The sequence below is a fragment of the Sciurus carolinensis genome, chromosome 8 (assembly GCF_902686445.1).
Source record: "Sciurus carolinensis chromosome 8, mSciCar1.2, whole genome shotgun sequence".
Lineage (NCBI taxonomy): Eukaryota > Metazoa > Chordata > Mammalia > Rodentia > Sciuridae > Sciurus > Sciurus carolinensis.
The window spans coordinates 128,067,936-128,083,499 of record NC_062220.1 but is presented as its reverse complement, the minus strand read 5'-3'; the positions used below and the strand labels follow the sequence as shown (position 1 = coordinate 128,083,499).

Sequence of the window (15,564 nt, the reverse complement as noted above, 5' to 3'; positions counted from 1 at the left end):
CCTTTACAATGTTAAGGAATGTTCCCACTATCCCTATTTTTTCTAGTGTTTTGAGCATGAAGGAGTTCTGTATTTTATCAAATGCTTTTTCTGCATCTATTGAAATAATCATGTGATTCTTGACTTTAAGTCTATTGATATGGTGAATTACAAATTACATTTATTGATTTCCTGATGTTGAACCAACGTTGCATCCCTGGGATGAAACTTTCCATATTTCTTTTGGTACATTATAATTATACATAATGGTGGGATTTGTTGTTACATTTTAATATATGCACCCAATATAACAATATAATTTTGACCTGACTTCTTTGGTTTATTTGTTTTGTCTTGGTAATCCTAGTTTTTACCATCTTAACCTTTTTTTTTTGGTCACTGAGGATTGAACCGAGGACTGCTTTATCACTGAACCAGTACCCAACCCTTTTTATTTTTTATTTTGAGACAGGGTCTCAATAAGTTGCTTAGGGCCTCCCTAAGTTGCCGAGGCTGGTCTTGAACTTGTGATCCTCCTGCTTCAACCTTCTGGGTAACTGGGATTACAGGTGTGTGTCACCATTCCTGGCTGTATATTTGTTTTTAGTAACCTTTTCTCCCCCCTTCGAATATGTTTCTTCAAGGCACCGTTCTCTCTCCGTAGACAGTCAACATTTCTTAAGAGGACAACCTCACACCAATAGTTATAGACAAACCTGGAGTGTTTGAGACCAGGGGACAATCCAGAATAGGAGACACATACCAAAGATCAGAGCCAGATGGTAGTCATGGTGTCAAGGTATGAGGACAAGAGCCAGGTGTGGGTTTAGATTTCTGTGTAATCAAAGATAAGGAGTAAAACATTTGGATAAGGGATGGGCAGCAAGAACTCAAGACTCTGCAAAGGTCTCTAAGGACAAAGGCAAGGTAATTGGATTGCTAAAATGGAGCAACAGCAGTAGCAAGAAAGAGAAGAGGCCATTGATAAATATTTTCTGCAAATATCAGGAACTGGTTTTGGGGAATGGGTCGTACCTGATCTGGAAGAGGGAAGTAAGGTGGCACTTTACTTTGAAAAGTTGGAGAGAAAGGTGGTTTTTGTCTATTTCTCATCACCTTCTTCAGACTTTCTGTTAGGAAATAAAGGAGTTTAGATCTTTGGAGTAGAAATGTAAAACCCCCAAACCAAAATTTCTGTCTCCCACCCCGCCTCTGTCAGAACATGCACATACAAACACAGATGGACACTTACACCCCATAGCTAGGGGACATTTTGGGCTTCGGATGTTGTGTTTAATATTATCTTTTACTATGATGTGTGATATATTAGACTTGATAAAACTGGAGTGCACTGGTGTTATTCTGGTAAATATTTTAATACTATGTTTCAGAAAATGACTTAAGAAAGAAGTATTAGTTCTCTTATTCAGGGACATATTTTAGATGTTTTTGTTTACTAAATCCTGATCCATGTCAGGACATCTGTTTCAGGAGAGTATCAGTAATGTTATAGGAAAATGGGCTTAGGTAATGTCTGAGAATTTTCAAATGGTTTACCCATTTCAGAGTGATTTTTATATGTAAATTTGAGATAAAATGTATACTATTTACAAGCTAAAATCTACTTTCTCAGGTTCTTTTGAGATGAATTTATTACTTTGTTTATTTCATTTATTCTATATTTCTAGAAATCCTGGGACATTGCTCTCTGATCCATTTAATTATCATTATTTTGAATTATATGCTTAAGTTTTTTGAGGTCAAATTTTATTGTCTTATTTCTATTTATTTATTTATTTTCATGGTAGTATATTTCAATCCAGGGCCTTGGGCATGCTAGGTAAGTGGGAGGTCAAATTTTTAAACAGAGTTTTGTATAAAATTAAGACAAAAATACTTATAGGAAATATATTTTAGACCTAAAAAGTCCAAATAATTTGACTGAGATAGTAGAATACCTAAGCATTCAATTAATAAGTAACTTTCTTCTTAACTTCTAACTTAGCATTCCATCTAATTTAGGAATTATAATGGGAAAAAGGGACTTATACATAATGAGCAAAAGTGACTTAAAAATAATATAAATGAGGACCACATATGACTTTGTATTATATAATTTTATATATGAAGACTTCATTTAAGAACTGAGCTTGTAGCTCAGTGTAGCTTGCCTAACGTGGGAGGCACTGAGTTTGATCCTCTGCATCATGTGTAAATAAATAAAAAATAAAGATCCATTGGAAATCAAAATTTTATTTAAAAAACTTCATTAAATATAAGTAGAACTTGATCAATGGACATATTCTTTGTGACTATTTTTGGAAACTTAATGACAGTAATAAAAATTTCAACTTAAGGAACTGGGGTTGTAGCTCAGTGGTAGAGTGCTCACCTAGCATGTGTGAAGCACTGGGTTTGATCCTCAGCACTACATTAAAAAATAAATAAATAAAATAAAGATATTGTGTCTATTACAACTAAAAATAAAAATAAAAATAAATTTCAACTTAATGTTTTTCGGAATTTGTCATCATTTATTTGAAATTTATTTGGAAGCATGAATAGGTAAGAATACCAAAACATTTTTAAAATAAGCTAATTAAAGGAAATTAATTTTATAATATTATAATGTGAATTTTTAAAAACCATAATTAAAACAGAATGATATTATTTGAGTGGATTATTTTGACTTTTTAAAACTCATGTAGATAAAAATAATTAGGATAAGAAAGTGGAAATTTCTTTAAGACAACATGAGTTCTGGATTTTCAAATAAAGTTTTATTTTCAAATAAAGTCGGGAGGCACTGAGTTGTAAAGATGATGGTGCCTCAGAAAACAAGTTTCTTCAAAGAGTTCTTTTTAGGTGGGAACTGATTTTGGCATTTAGGATAAGGCACTGTGTTTTAGGATTAGATTTTTAAAATTTTATCTTTGAAGTAGTGATGCTAAAATCATCGAGGATTGTATAAAATAGACTTTCTAGCTACCTTTAAAGAGGGGATTGAGAAAAGTGATTGTGTTCAACTTTTATTTTCTAGAGTTTGTTGGCGTAAACGAGATTAGGTTAGCATATGCTATTATTATGATAAAGATTAATTTCACCTCTATTTGGCCATATTAGCTTTGTTCTCTTTCATTGACTTAAATGTGTTGGACAAGACACCATCTAGAGCCATGATGCTCTTAGTAAAGTGCTATGAAATAATGACCTCTGTTCTGTCTTTGGATGAACAGCAGATGAGAATAATTGTAGAAAATTAGTTTGGCTGTGGATTCTTTGCAGACATAAGTAAAAGTCATTCTTTGTCTCAAGTTCTCTTACCACTAGAATATTATTGATCAGTTTGTATAACATTGTTTTGAACTTTTAACTATGAAAAACATGTTGTACTCCTCTATCTGCAGATTCTATTTGTATGCTGTAACTGAACTATTCATCAGAACTTTGTATCATCCTTAACTTCTAGTTTTAGTAACTGGCATGATAAGGTGGTTCTTCCCCAACTCTTTTGCCATCCAGCATAGACCAAGGAGAGGCATCTTAGGTTTCAGAGATTTTCCCCATGAGGAAAGGTAACAGTGCTAGAATGTGGTGATTGATTTGCTTACAAAGCTGCTTAGCTTTACTCTTGGTTCTGAGTCTCCAAATAATAGCTGGCATTTCTTGAGTACTTACTTTGTGCCAAACCCTATGTTAAGCATTTCTCCTGTTTATGATAGTTATTGTTATGTGCTCCGTTTTATAGATGAATTAATGGAGGCAGAGAAAGCTGAACAATATCACACAACCAATAAGTGAGAGAACAAAGATTCTAGAGCCTATGTTCCTGATATGCTGTGCTATCTATAATGAACACTAACTCTGGCCAGCCATTTACAAGACTTGTAACCCTGGTAATAAGAGGTACTGAGTAAATACTGGCACAGGTACTGGTATAGTATAAGTCTATTATAATTACTGGAAAATTGGTTGAAAAATACCATTTTGGATTATACTGTCTTTAAATGTTGGTATTCTTGAGATTTTTTAGTTCTAGAAATCTAAATTATGTAAATAAAATGTTTAAAAGAGTAAAAAAAAAAGAAAATTAGTTGATGGTACATACTATAATAATTTCAAATCATCAGCACATATCCTTGAATAAAAATGAGTCATTTAACCAAGAATGTTGATCTGTTTTCACAACTTTTCATGCTGATGTTAGTTTGCTAGTTATTTTTGTTTTTGCTATCTTGTAGAAGATAAGCAGTAGTTCATGCCAGTGATTTAAAAAGTTCCTGAGAAGCTGGGTGTAGTGGTGCATCCTTGTAGTCCAGGTACTGGGGAGGCTGAGACAGGAGGACAGCTTGAGCTCAGGAGCTTACAGTCAGCCTGGTCCACATAGAAAGACTCCACCTCTTAAAAAATATATGTAAATAATTTATGAGAGAAAAAGTTTTTGATTGAGAGAATTACATATTAATAATTTTTTTTATTAGAAGCTGGTCTTGTTCCTTTTTAGTAATAGTTTTATTAAGATCTAATGCATGTGGCATACAGTCCAGTCTTTCCAGGTGCACAATTCAGTGGTTTTTGTATAGGCACAGAGTGGAGCAACCATCTCTATTATCTAATTCCAGAACATCTTAATCTCCCCAGAAGAAACCCCAGACCCACTTACAGCCACTCATTCTTTCCACTCCCCAGCCCCTGGCAACCACTGATCCACTTTCTGTCTCTGTCTCGTATAGATTTGCCTATTCTGGACATTCCACATAAATGGAATCATGTAATATATGACCACATTCTTTTTTAGCAGCAGAATATCTGGATCTAAGTCTAGAAATACCAACATTTTTACCCAAGCAAATATGAGCAAAACTTCAGTTTTATTGCTAGACTGAATTTCACATTCCAGAAGTTGAGTGAGACATGAGAATATAGGTATGATGACGAACCAGATGGGAAAAAACTGTGCAAGGAGCTGCTCTTTTGTTTAGAAATATTAGTGCTGCAAGAAGGAGAACTGCTTGGAAGCAAATGTGAATTAGAAAATTCTTTGAAGGGCCAGGGGTGGGGGTGTAGGACAGTGGTAGAGCCCCCATTACCGCCCCCAAAAGAAAATCATTAAAAAAATATTCTTACCTTTCAGTTAAATTTTTAACACTATTTTCATTTTATGTGGTAGTTTGAATAGCCAACCCCAGCTACTAACAGGGAAAGTTACCTCTGGCATTATGTTCCACTCTCAATAGACTGGAAATATGTGTGTTAAATGGTGTAGGTGATAATTGTGTGTGTGTGTGTGTGTAAATTATTTTTTTGGTGGGGGTTGAATCTTCTGAATCACCTCCCAGGCAAGTCAGTCAGTAGTTGCCTTATACCAGCACTCAGAACTTAAATGGGAAATTCCTTATGATCAAAACTGCTGTTACTTAATTTAGTAATCAGAGTGTCCACTGTCTGATCCATTCATATACTTTTGAAATAGGAAGAAAAAGCCCTCTGATATTTTTATATGGGTGGCCAGATAGACAGCACTTTATAAAATTAGCATATGAATGTTTTGACTATCTCACTTAAGACAGCCTGTCAGTTTGACAGCTCTGAGCCTGTTATTTCTGTGTCTTCTTCTTTTTTTCAATTTCATGTTTTGACAAATAAGATTGTACTTTTGACAAGTGATTTGTATTCCATCTAAGAATTTCAAAGTGTTTTTAATTTATTTATTAAACTATCTAAAGATCATTCTATCTATTCATCTTTGGGTAATACAAGATTTTACTTAATACAGATGAAGATAGAAAGTGATAGTACTGGAGTTCTTGCAATAAAATAATTATTGGAGAATAATCATTATCACTTATTTTTCAGAAACTTATATTGTTTTCAATTCAACATCTTCCGACATAGGCTTGCGTGTGGTACTGATTTATAAGGAATGGTCTCTTGTTGTATCACTTGGGAGGGTGTATCTCTTGATAGGTGAATAAATGCCATGTTAAAAATATTATTATAAAAACAAATTCTATGTATTTTATCTCCTCATGTATCCAGCATTATATCCATTTTTGAAGAAATATTTGAGTATGTAAATTACTATGCTGGGACTTTTCCTAAGGACTGGACTTCCATGGTAAACAGATACCATTCTATAGAGTTTATAAATTATTGAGGAACATAGAGGTTAAATGAGGAAATAATGTAATTTCAAATATTAAACAACATTCTTTTTAAAGATTTTTGCCCTGATTGGCCCCAAACTTCTGGGCTCAAGTGATCTTCCAACCCCAGTCTTCCAAATACTGGGAATTCTTAAATTGTAATAAGTGTTTTGAAGAAGAAATAGGATATATAGTTATTGGGGAGGGGAGTTCATTTTGGTCAGGTTAGGCCTCTCTGATGACTTCCCATTTGAAAAAACAAGAGCAACAACACAACAAAAACAAACAAAAAACCTGAACATGGAGAAGGAAACCCCTATGCTGGAAGGAGAGCCTTCCAGGCAGACTAATTTCAACTACCAAGGTCATAAGGAACACAGAAGGTGGGTGTGGCTTCAGCCTGCGAAGGGCTAGTACAGTAAGAATGAGGGTGACAGGAGAGGCGAGGCCACTGGACTGTGGGCCCTGGAGAGGCAGCAGTCTAGTGGCTGTGCAAAGGGGAGCTGTCTGTGGAGAGGTGTCATCTGATTGACACAGTTGCTACACTGAGAGACCAGTCGCACGAGGCCCTGGAAGCTGCCGCAGTCCTGATGGTATGGATGGCATCTGTGGCTAAGGAGGGGTGAGGAGATGAGAAGTGGCAGGATTTGGATAGAGTTGAGGACCTGCTAATGGACTGGATATGAAGGTTCAGGAAAGAAGAGGAATCAACAGTGACTGTTAAGTTTTTGGCCTGAACTGCTAGATGAATAAAGATGCCATTAATTTACATAAAATAAAACTGAAGAAAACCCAGATTCTTTGGCTAACTAAGTTAGGGATGTTTGTTGGAGATATTGATGCAGATGTCAAGTAGGCAATTATTTATACAAGTGTGAGGTTCAGCAGAGAGGTAGGTATTTGAGACATTAATATGGGAATCATCAGTTAGCAGAATACTACTACGAGGTCCACCAGCACCAATGACCCTAGAAACTGGATGTTTCTTTGGCTACTGCTACAGTAAACTCTCTGTCACTCTTCTTGTGTCACTTACTTTATATTCATTGTTCTGCCAGAGAACTGGACCGAGGCATTGTGTTTTCATCCTAGCTATCGCTATCATGATCTGCTATCCGCTATCTGGTTGCTGTCATTCCACCCAAGATCAGATAACAGGAAAGTTCCCCAAAATAGAGAATGGGAGTTCAGAAGCCAGGCAGTTCAACAACCATCATAAAAATGTGTTTACAAAAAAAAAAAAAATGGTCTATGGTTATACTTTCAAATCATACTTGTTTCAGTTCTGTGAATGTGATCCGATTGCTAATAAATTCATAATTACAGAGTTAATAAGTCATTAGAGAAACTCCAAAAGGACCCAGTTTTTTTTCTTTTTTTCCTATAACCTGTTTCCTGCCCTGGGGTTAAGATCTCACTTTCTCTCTTTTTATCAGAGAAATATGACTTCTTTTGGTTAAAAACACCCAAGTAAATCATTCCCCAGTTCAACCATCTTTTAAAAGTAAGACCTACATATTAAACAAACAAACCCTACACACTTGCAGTTACTACTATTGTATAATCAGGGTCCTTTAGGAAGGTTAATAAATCCAAAACTGCATATTCTGGCCCAAATATCTAATCACTGAAGCTACTTAAGATAATTTTAATTAAAGTTGATATATGCTGAAATTTCTCCCTGACTGGTAAATTACATAGCAACAAAATTATGCATGTTCTATAGCTATGGCTACTTCATATAGAAAATTTAAAAGACCATAGCCTGAGATATTATACTTCATCCATCTGATTTATACACAAACGTTCTTAACATAGCCACAGCATTCATTTGATAGAAGATTGACTGCTTGCCAAAGAGATAACAAAGTATTTCCAGGGTAGCACCTGGGTCCTTTTATAAACCTCATTGGAAAATGAATGTCGGACATTAACATTGAATGTTAGATTTTGTTGTCTTCCTCCAAAGAATGTTGAACTCTCTCTGACAGATGGTTATCTGTAGATTAAGTTGGCTCCTTTCAAGATTTTTTTTGAAGAGTTTTGTTAAGGTGAGGTCAAAGTATGCTTTATTCTGGGCTTGTTTACCCCTGCTGCAAAGACATGACCTTTTTGAGGTCATTACTGTATGTCTTGAGCGTTCAGCGATGTCCCCCGACTCTTGCTGGCCTGAACTTGATAGTCTTCTGGCCCTGATGAGCTAGCTCTGGGACTGTTTGACTTGCAATGTCCCTGAGCCCTGCCTTGTGGACTATCCCCTGCACTGGCAAGTTAGTGTTCAACTAAGACTCAAGGGGACCTTCTGCTGCTTTCTGGAACTCCTTGTCTCTCTAGCTAACTCTGGTTCTCTATTTTGAAAGTTCCAGCTATTTTGTCCTCCTCCAACTCTTATCTCTTCCTTTGCAACTCTACAAGACCCTGGTGCTCTTCTCGGGACTCCCTGCCCTTGGTATGGAATGTATCTCCGGCAGAAAGCCAGGGTGTTCACTACTCCTCTGATTTGTTCAAGTAGAGTACTGCTGATTGTCTGCAACACTTGGCAAGCAATATTTTCTCTTTATTTTGTCCAGTTTTTCTTGTTCCATTTTGTCCAGGATAGTGAGCCTTGTCCCAGATTGCTCTGTCCTGGGCAAAAGCAGAAGTCTCATTGGAAAAATGATTATATCAAAGAAACACATGAGCATTAGTTCTGGTACTTTATACTCCCTAAATTGTAATTAATACAAAATCTATGATGAAGAAAGAGAAAAGAAAACCAGAATTATAATAGTAAAACAATAACAGTAATAACAGTGTTAAACATGCAGGATTTTTCTGTGTGCAGGATGTACTACTAGTGCTATGTGTATATAATTGCACATATAATTTAATCTTTCAACAACCATATTTAGGTAGGTATTATTATTATCATTTCCATTTAAAGAGTTAGAAATTGAGACAAGGAAAAATGAAGTTAACACAGCTGGTAACGGTAGCTCTAGGGTTTGAACCAGGCAATATTGGCCAAAAAAAGTTGCTAAGGAAAATAAAAATTACTTAAGGAAATTGGGTATGTTTCCCATCTCATTTGGATGAATTTGAAAGAATACTGTGCCACCTTTTCCTGTGAATTCAGTATGTTTCAAACTATAGCATTGTTCAAGATTCACTTTTATCCCCTGACTACCGTATTGTTCAAACTCCACCCCTGGAAGAATTTTAAACCTTACCTTTTATACATACTATTGTTATGTGAATGAAACCCCAAATCTCTCCATAGCTCTCTGTATGTACATATCTGTTTATCTAGATTTTGATGTGCATACCAATGTCCATCTCTCCATCCGTCCATACTTAACTCTAGATTACTCCTCTACCTATGCACTTCACATTCCTGCATATCTCTTATCATCACCCCAGATCCTACAAGTCTCAAATGGCATTCAGTATCCACCTGTTCTTTTGTGACCCATGCATCAATTAGTGGAGTGTCTTTTTCTAAAAGATGGTGAAACTTTGGGATTACCTTTAAATCCCTCCCTCTCTTCCCTTCATGACAGAACCTCTCCCCTTTCTTAGGACCTGTTTTACTTCTGAAATGTATCTCAAGAAGTTCCTTTTTCTGTCTTTGCTGCCCTAATTCAAGATATCCTTATATAAGGTCCCTTGTTGATTTATTGCAACAGAAACTTATTTGGCCTTCCCATCACTATTGTTCTCCTATTCTTTCTATCCTTCACAGTACTTGCAGAATTATCAGCATAAAACTCAAATGGATTTGTCAATATCTTGATTAAGATCCTGTGCTGCCCCATCATTGTATTCTAAATCAGAAATTAAGAGCAAGGCCTTGGAATCTGACCTGAATTTTCTTTCTGCCACTTTCTAGCCATGATGTGTTGAGAATTTACTTACCTTTTAGCCTTAGTTTCCTCTTACATAAAATGGGCATAATAATAGTTCTTCCTCATAAAAGCATTTATTTCAATAAAATAAAAAATGTTTAAAATATTTCGCCCCTTGGCACATACTCAATAAATGATAGTTATTATAGCTATGAATAGAAGCACATTTGCCGCCTTGGAAACAGCTCCACTAGGCTTGCCTTGCGTCCCAGGCTTCAGGCCACCAGAGGACTTACTAACATGCCCTCATTGTCCTGCCTTCAGGTTTTGGCTCTTGCTCTGTGTATTCATTCTGAAACACTGCCACCTACACCCTTTCTCTCCTTGTTGAAAGAATATCGTGCCACCTCTCCTGTGAAACCTTTCTCACTTACCACAGTCAGAAGTAATTACTCTTTAGGGCTTCTTTATTCTTAATGAGAGAATATGCCATTAATTATTCCATTCTCCTAGTGCTTAGCTTGGGCTAAGTCCTTGGGCTCCTAAGTCGGGAAACAGCAAGATCAATGGGTGTTAGCGGCTATGATTGTTATTATTTCTGTTAGTCATGTACCTGTCTTTTGACCTCCACCAAACTGCTATCTCCTCCAGGACAAAAATTATCTGATTTATTTTTGTCTTGTCTCGGAGTGCCTAGTACTGCCCAGGGTACATAATGAGTGCTCAGTAAATGAGTGTTGAATCAAAGGGTGGGAATTCAGCCTCTCTGACACTGCCTGTTAATGGATGGAGGTGAGGTGGTGAGGTTAGGTGAGATCCTCCTTGGATGTTGTCCAGCTGTCTGTCGCAGTTTCCTGCCACAGGATGGGAGCCTGGTCCTGCATCAGCAGGGCAGTGTGGCACAATTCTTGCTGTAACAGGTTATTTTAGTCTTTTTTTTTCCCCCTATCAAAGCAAACCCTTCAACATTCTTAAAGCATCCAATTGTGTGAAATATCGCTAACGAGGCAACATTTTTTGGAATCAAATGTACTTCTACCTTTGTCCTTTTATTTTCCCTTTAGCTCTTTATGTACTTGAAAGTCATTTAGAGGTCTGAGGGAAAATTAATGTATTTTCCAAATACTGTTTCACATTGAGTTTAATATTCTACTTCTAAAACACGATAAGTATAAATAAGTATGAGGCTAGCTTTTGTAGGCATTTACCCTATGATCAATGTCAGACATATCACTCCTTAGGAAATCTTGAAGAAATTTACACAATGAAAAAAGGTGTGTTTTTACCATTCATTTCCTCTTTCTTGCTTTCGTTCAAATATGAATAGACAAGTAGTTATTGAGGAAAATATTATTTTAATAGACTGTTTTACAGTATCTGCTTTTAGGGAAGTGATTTGCAAATGCTATGTTAAAAAATGAGGAAGTTGTAAAAATGCCTTTTAGTAACTACAAATCTGGGAAAATGTTCTAACTGTTCAGTGTTAGATCTTTGAAACAATAATGTTAAATTACAACATTTTGAACTAACTGTGCTAGCTTGGTAACTCCACGTAAATAATTCCTGATGGAGAAAGTATATTGGTATAATAGTGAATTTGTAAATATTTCAGGTGCAAATACCAATTCAATTTGAGTTAAGTGAAATAAATAAAGATACAAAGAAGAAGAAAAAGATTTAAGACAGTGTTGATATTTAAAGGCTTCTGGGTATGGTTCTTTCTCGAGTGGTACCTATTAAGTAAAAGCTGAAAACAACTCACCAGACAGCAGGGGCAGAAGTGGCCTAAGGATTATAAAAAGTGACCCAAGGAAATGTAACTCAAAAATTGAAAACCAGTTTAAAAACTTGCATCACTTTGAAGTTTTAGATCGATTCTGTTTTTCTACAGAAATAAAAGGGTTTTTTGGTCTCCTCTTCTGATATAGCCACTCTTCTGAGATACCACTCCCCCCCCCCAGTTTAAATAACTTTGTGTTCTGTGAAGTCCAATAATATTTGCACAAGGAGATTGCTGTTTAGTTCACAGACCAAGCGTGGTATGCATATGGAGTCGCAGATGCCTTAGGAAAACTACCCCACAGATTAGGAACTATTAGATCTCTTAATTTACATATGGGAAAGTGAAGACTTGAGTGGTTAAATCAGCAGTCACAAATTAGGACTTGTAGATGGAATTCAGTCCTACAGGCATGTTTTGTTTGGCCTGTTAGGATGCTTTAAATTTTTTGAGCAAACAGAAATCAGGAAATTTCTAACTTCTCATGAAAATTTAGAGGCTCTGGCACTGTCGGACTGATGTTCCTGCATGACATCAATTCACTGGAGTTACGTAGCAGCTGCCCCCTTTATATGATCTGTGTAGCTCCAGGTTTATAATCCTCACAGTTCCCTCTGTTTTAGACCTGTTTCACTTATTCATGTTACTTGCTTCACCTTTCTGAAAATGTTCTACAGCAAGTCAAAGGCAGAGTAGAAACTTCCTTTGACTCCTAAAGCAGTGGCAGGTTTCTGCCCCCATCACTCAAGCTGCGCGGTTTGGAAGCAGAAGAGCCTTCTTCCATTGCAGTGGACTTGCAGCGTGGTATTGAATGCGCTGCTTACCTTCTCTGAACTGCAGTTTTGTTATCTGTCAAATAGCCATAGCATTTTAATCATGCACATAGTTAAAAAAAATTAAAAACAGCCCCATAAAAATAATAGTTAATATTTTGTGTTATATTAGGTTACTTTAAAATGTTGCTTCAAGCCAGCACAGTGGCACAGGCCTGTAGTCCCAGCTGCTCAGGAGGCTGAGGTGTTGGGATCACTTGAGTACTTACAGGAGTTAAAAACCAGCAACATAGTGTCAAACAACAACAACAACAACAAAACCCAAAGCAAAAACAAAAACAAAAAAGGCGGAGGCATGTGCTTGTGATTCCAGTGACTCAGAGACTGAAATAGAGGATCCCAAGTTCAAGGCCAGCCTGTACCACTTAAGCAAGGTCCTAAGCAGCTTAGTGAGACCCTGTCTCAGAATTTAATAAAGGGGCTGGGGATGTAGCACAGTGGTGGTAAAGTGCCCCTGTGTTAAATCTCCAGTATTCCCCCACCCTCCAAAAAAGAGCTGCTTCAACCCTGCCCCCCTACCCATTATTAATCCCTTCATTGCTTTGCATTCTGTAGGATAAAGCCCAAATTTCTTTGCCTCACATTCCCAGCCATTTGGTTCTAATATACCTTTCCAAAGGATCTTTTTCTTTGTATGAAGTGGAATAGGATTTCATTCCTTCACCATTCATTCTTTTCTTTCTTTCTTTTTCTTTTTTTTTTTTTTTTTTTTTTTTTTTTTGGTACCAGGGATTGAACTCAGGGGCACTCAACCACTGAGATACATCCCCAGCCCTATTTTGTATTTTATTTAGAGACAGGGCCTCACTGAATTCCTTAGCACCTCACTTTTGATGAGGCTGGCTTTGAACTCTCAATCCTCCTGCCTCAGCCTCCTGAGCCACTGGGATTACAGGTGTGCGCCACTGCACCCAGCTCACCATTCATTCTTTTTATCACATAAATATTACAAACTTCTGTTCTAGGTACTGTTCTAAGCTCTGGAGATTACAAAGTTGAATAAGACAAAGTCCCTGCCTCTAATATTCCCATACTTAGGATATCTATCTATCTATCTATCTATCTATCTATCTATCTACATATTTTTTCAGTGCTGGTAATTGAACATGCTAGGCAAGTGCTCTGAGCTACATCCTCCAGCCAACTCATATATTTTAAACAGGTCAATATTTTCTATTTTGAATACATGTTACATATGTCTGTCTCCTTTGTTCACAGAATTTTCCCTTTTCTGTCTTCAAAATGGTTTTATTCAACAAATATTTACTGGTTACCTTCTGTGTATGAGGTAATATTCACTGGATGTTGGTGTTTAACAAAGTCCCTGATCCCTTGGAATTTATGTTCTTGTGGGGTGAATAGACATTTTATAATAAACAAACAAAAATATGTGCTTGGACTATGAAGAAACATGTAGCCAGGTCAGAGGATAGACAGTAGTGGGTGAGGGTCATGGCACTGTTTATGTTAGGTGTGATGTTGAGACACAGCTTTCCAACATGATTTTTGAACATGAAGGAACTGAGGAAAGGAGCCGCGAGGGTATCTGGAGGAAGAGTTTGCCAGGTAGGGACACCGTAAACATACCTGGGATGTTTAAGGGACAGTAAGAGGGCTGGTATTTCAAGGGCTTAGTAAGGGAGCAGGAGAAGGAGGGAACTCGGTGAGGTGGAAGAGTCCTAGAAGCATTGCAGCCATGATAAGCACTTTGGTTTTTGGCTCCAGAACAAGTCACATCTCTTGAGATTTTTTTCTTCAAGTTCCTTGTGAAGCCTACCTTGGCCACCCTTGCTTATGATTTCTCCTAACTCCTAAGGCACCTGTCAACCACAGAACTCAATAGTTGTTTAACTAACTGAGGCTGCTAATGCCTGGCTGTTCTCTCCTAATTTCTTTGTAACCCCCTCCAGCTTAAGGACTTAGTCTTACATCTTTCTATCCCGCAGGTTGCTTTGCACTGAGTTGATAATATATATTTGTTTTGTGAGGCTCTGGTTTCAGATGTCAGCAGTTGGAATTTAAAAGTGAATAGGAAAGACGGGAGAGGACTTGGTGATAGATTAGATGTAAGGGATGATGCTAAGGTTTCAGTTTGTGATCCTGGAAGAATAATGGCGTTATGGACAAAAAAATGGAAAGTTAGGAAGAGAAGTTGATTTTAGGGCAGACGGATTAATTTAGTTTGAATTTATTGAATTCTCCTCGCTAGTAGGATATCCACATGAAGTGCCTAGAATACTTTGGATGTATCAGAATACAAACAGAATTGGAGCCTCTTGTGACTGCTGCCTGAAGTTAGGTCATCTTCTCAAGAGCAAGGATAGCCTCTTATGTTTCTAGTGCCTAGAAAAGGGACTGGCAAATAGTAGGTGCTTAAGTTGCTGGCAGTTGATAGGCTTATTGAGATGAGAGGTGAGGTTATTGAGTTGAGGGGTAAGGTTGGCATGTAGCTATGATGCTTAAATGGAAAGAAAATAGGCTTTGAAGAAAGGTCATTGTGGGTTTGAATTCTAGCCCCATCATGTTCTATGTGTGGTCTCTTTTGAGCCAGTGACTCCTCTGAATCTCCTGCCCTCATCCACAAAATGGAATAAGACCAATCCTATGTGAATACAGTTGACTGTAATTGTTTGGAGTGTTTTGATAATTTATTTATGATCTGATATAGTGATCGATTTTCATATTATCTCCCATATTAGTCAATTCTGACAATGCATTCAGCACTCTGAGAGTAGTTAAGTTAGACACTGGGAACTTTGGACTCATAGTACATCCATTACTATCATAATGTACATCAGTTGGTATTATAGTAACTAATACTACCTTTTATATTATCAGCTATCAAAACAGTATCATGTTGGCACAGGAGTTGATAGACTTGTTGGATGATTAATAATAGAATTACATAGTATTTTCTATTTGTGGATTAATCAGCTTAACTAAGATGGACCATCTCACAGAAGATGAATGAAACTCAATTCTCTTAACAATATATTTATAGC

At 36.8% G+C, this 15,564-nt stretch overlaps 1 protein-coding gene and 1 pseudogene across 6 annotated transcripts in view; one reads left to right on the top strand and one right to left on the bottom strand.

Annotated features, from left to right (window-relative positions):
• The window catches only part of Ttc28 (tetratricopeptide repeat domain 28), a 567,342-nt gene that overhangs the window by 142,122 nt on the left and 409,656 nt on the right, over positions 1 to 15,564 (top strand). The gene's annotated exons all lie outside the window — the stretch shown is intronic.
• LOC124990527 (caspase-6-like) overlaps positions 1 to 15,564 on the bottom strand; it is a 101,966-nt pseudogene that overhangs the window by 85,997 nt on the left and 405 nt on the right.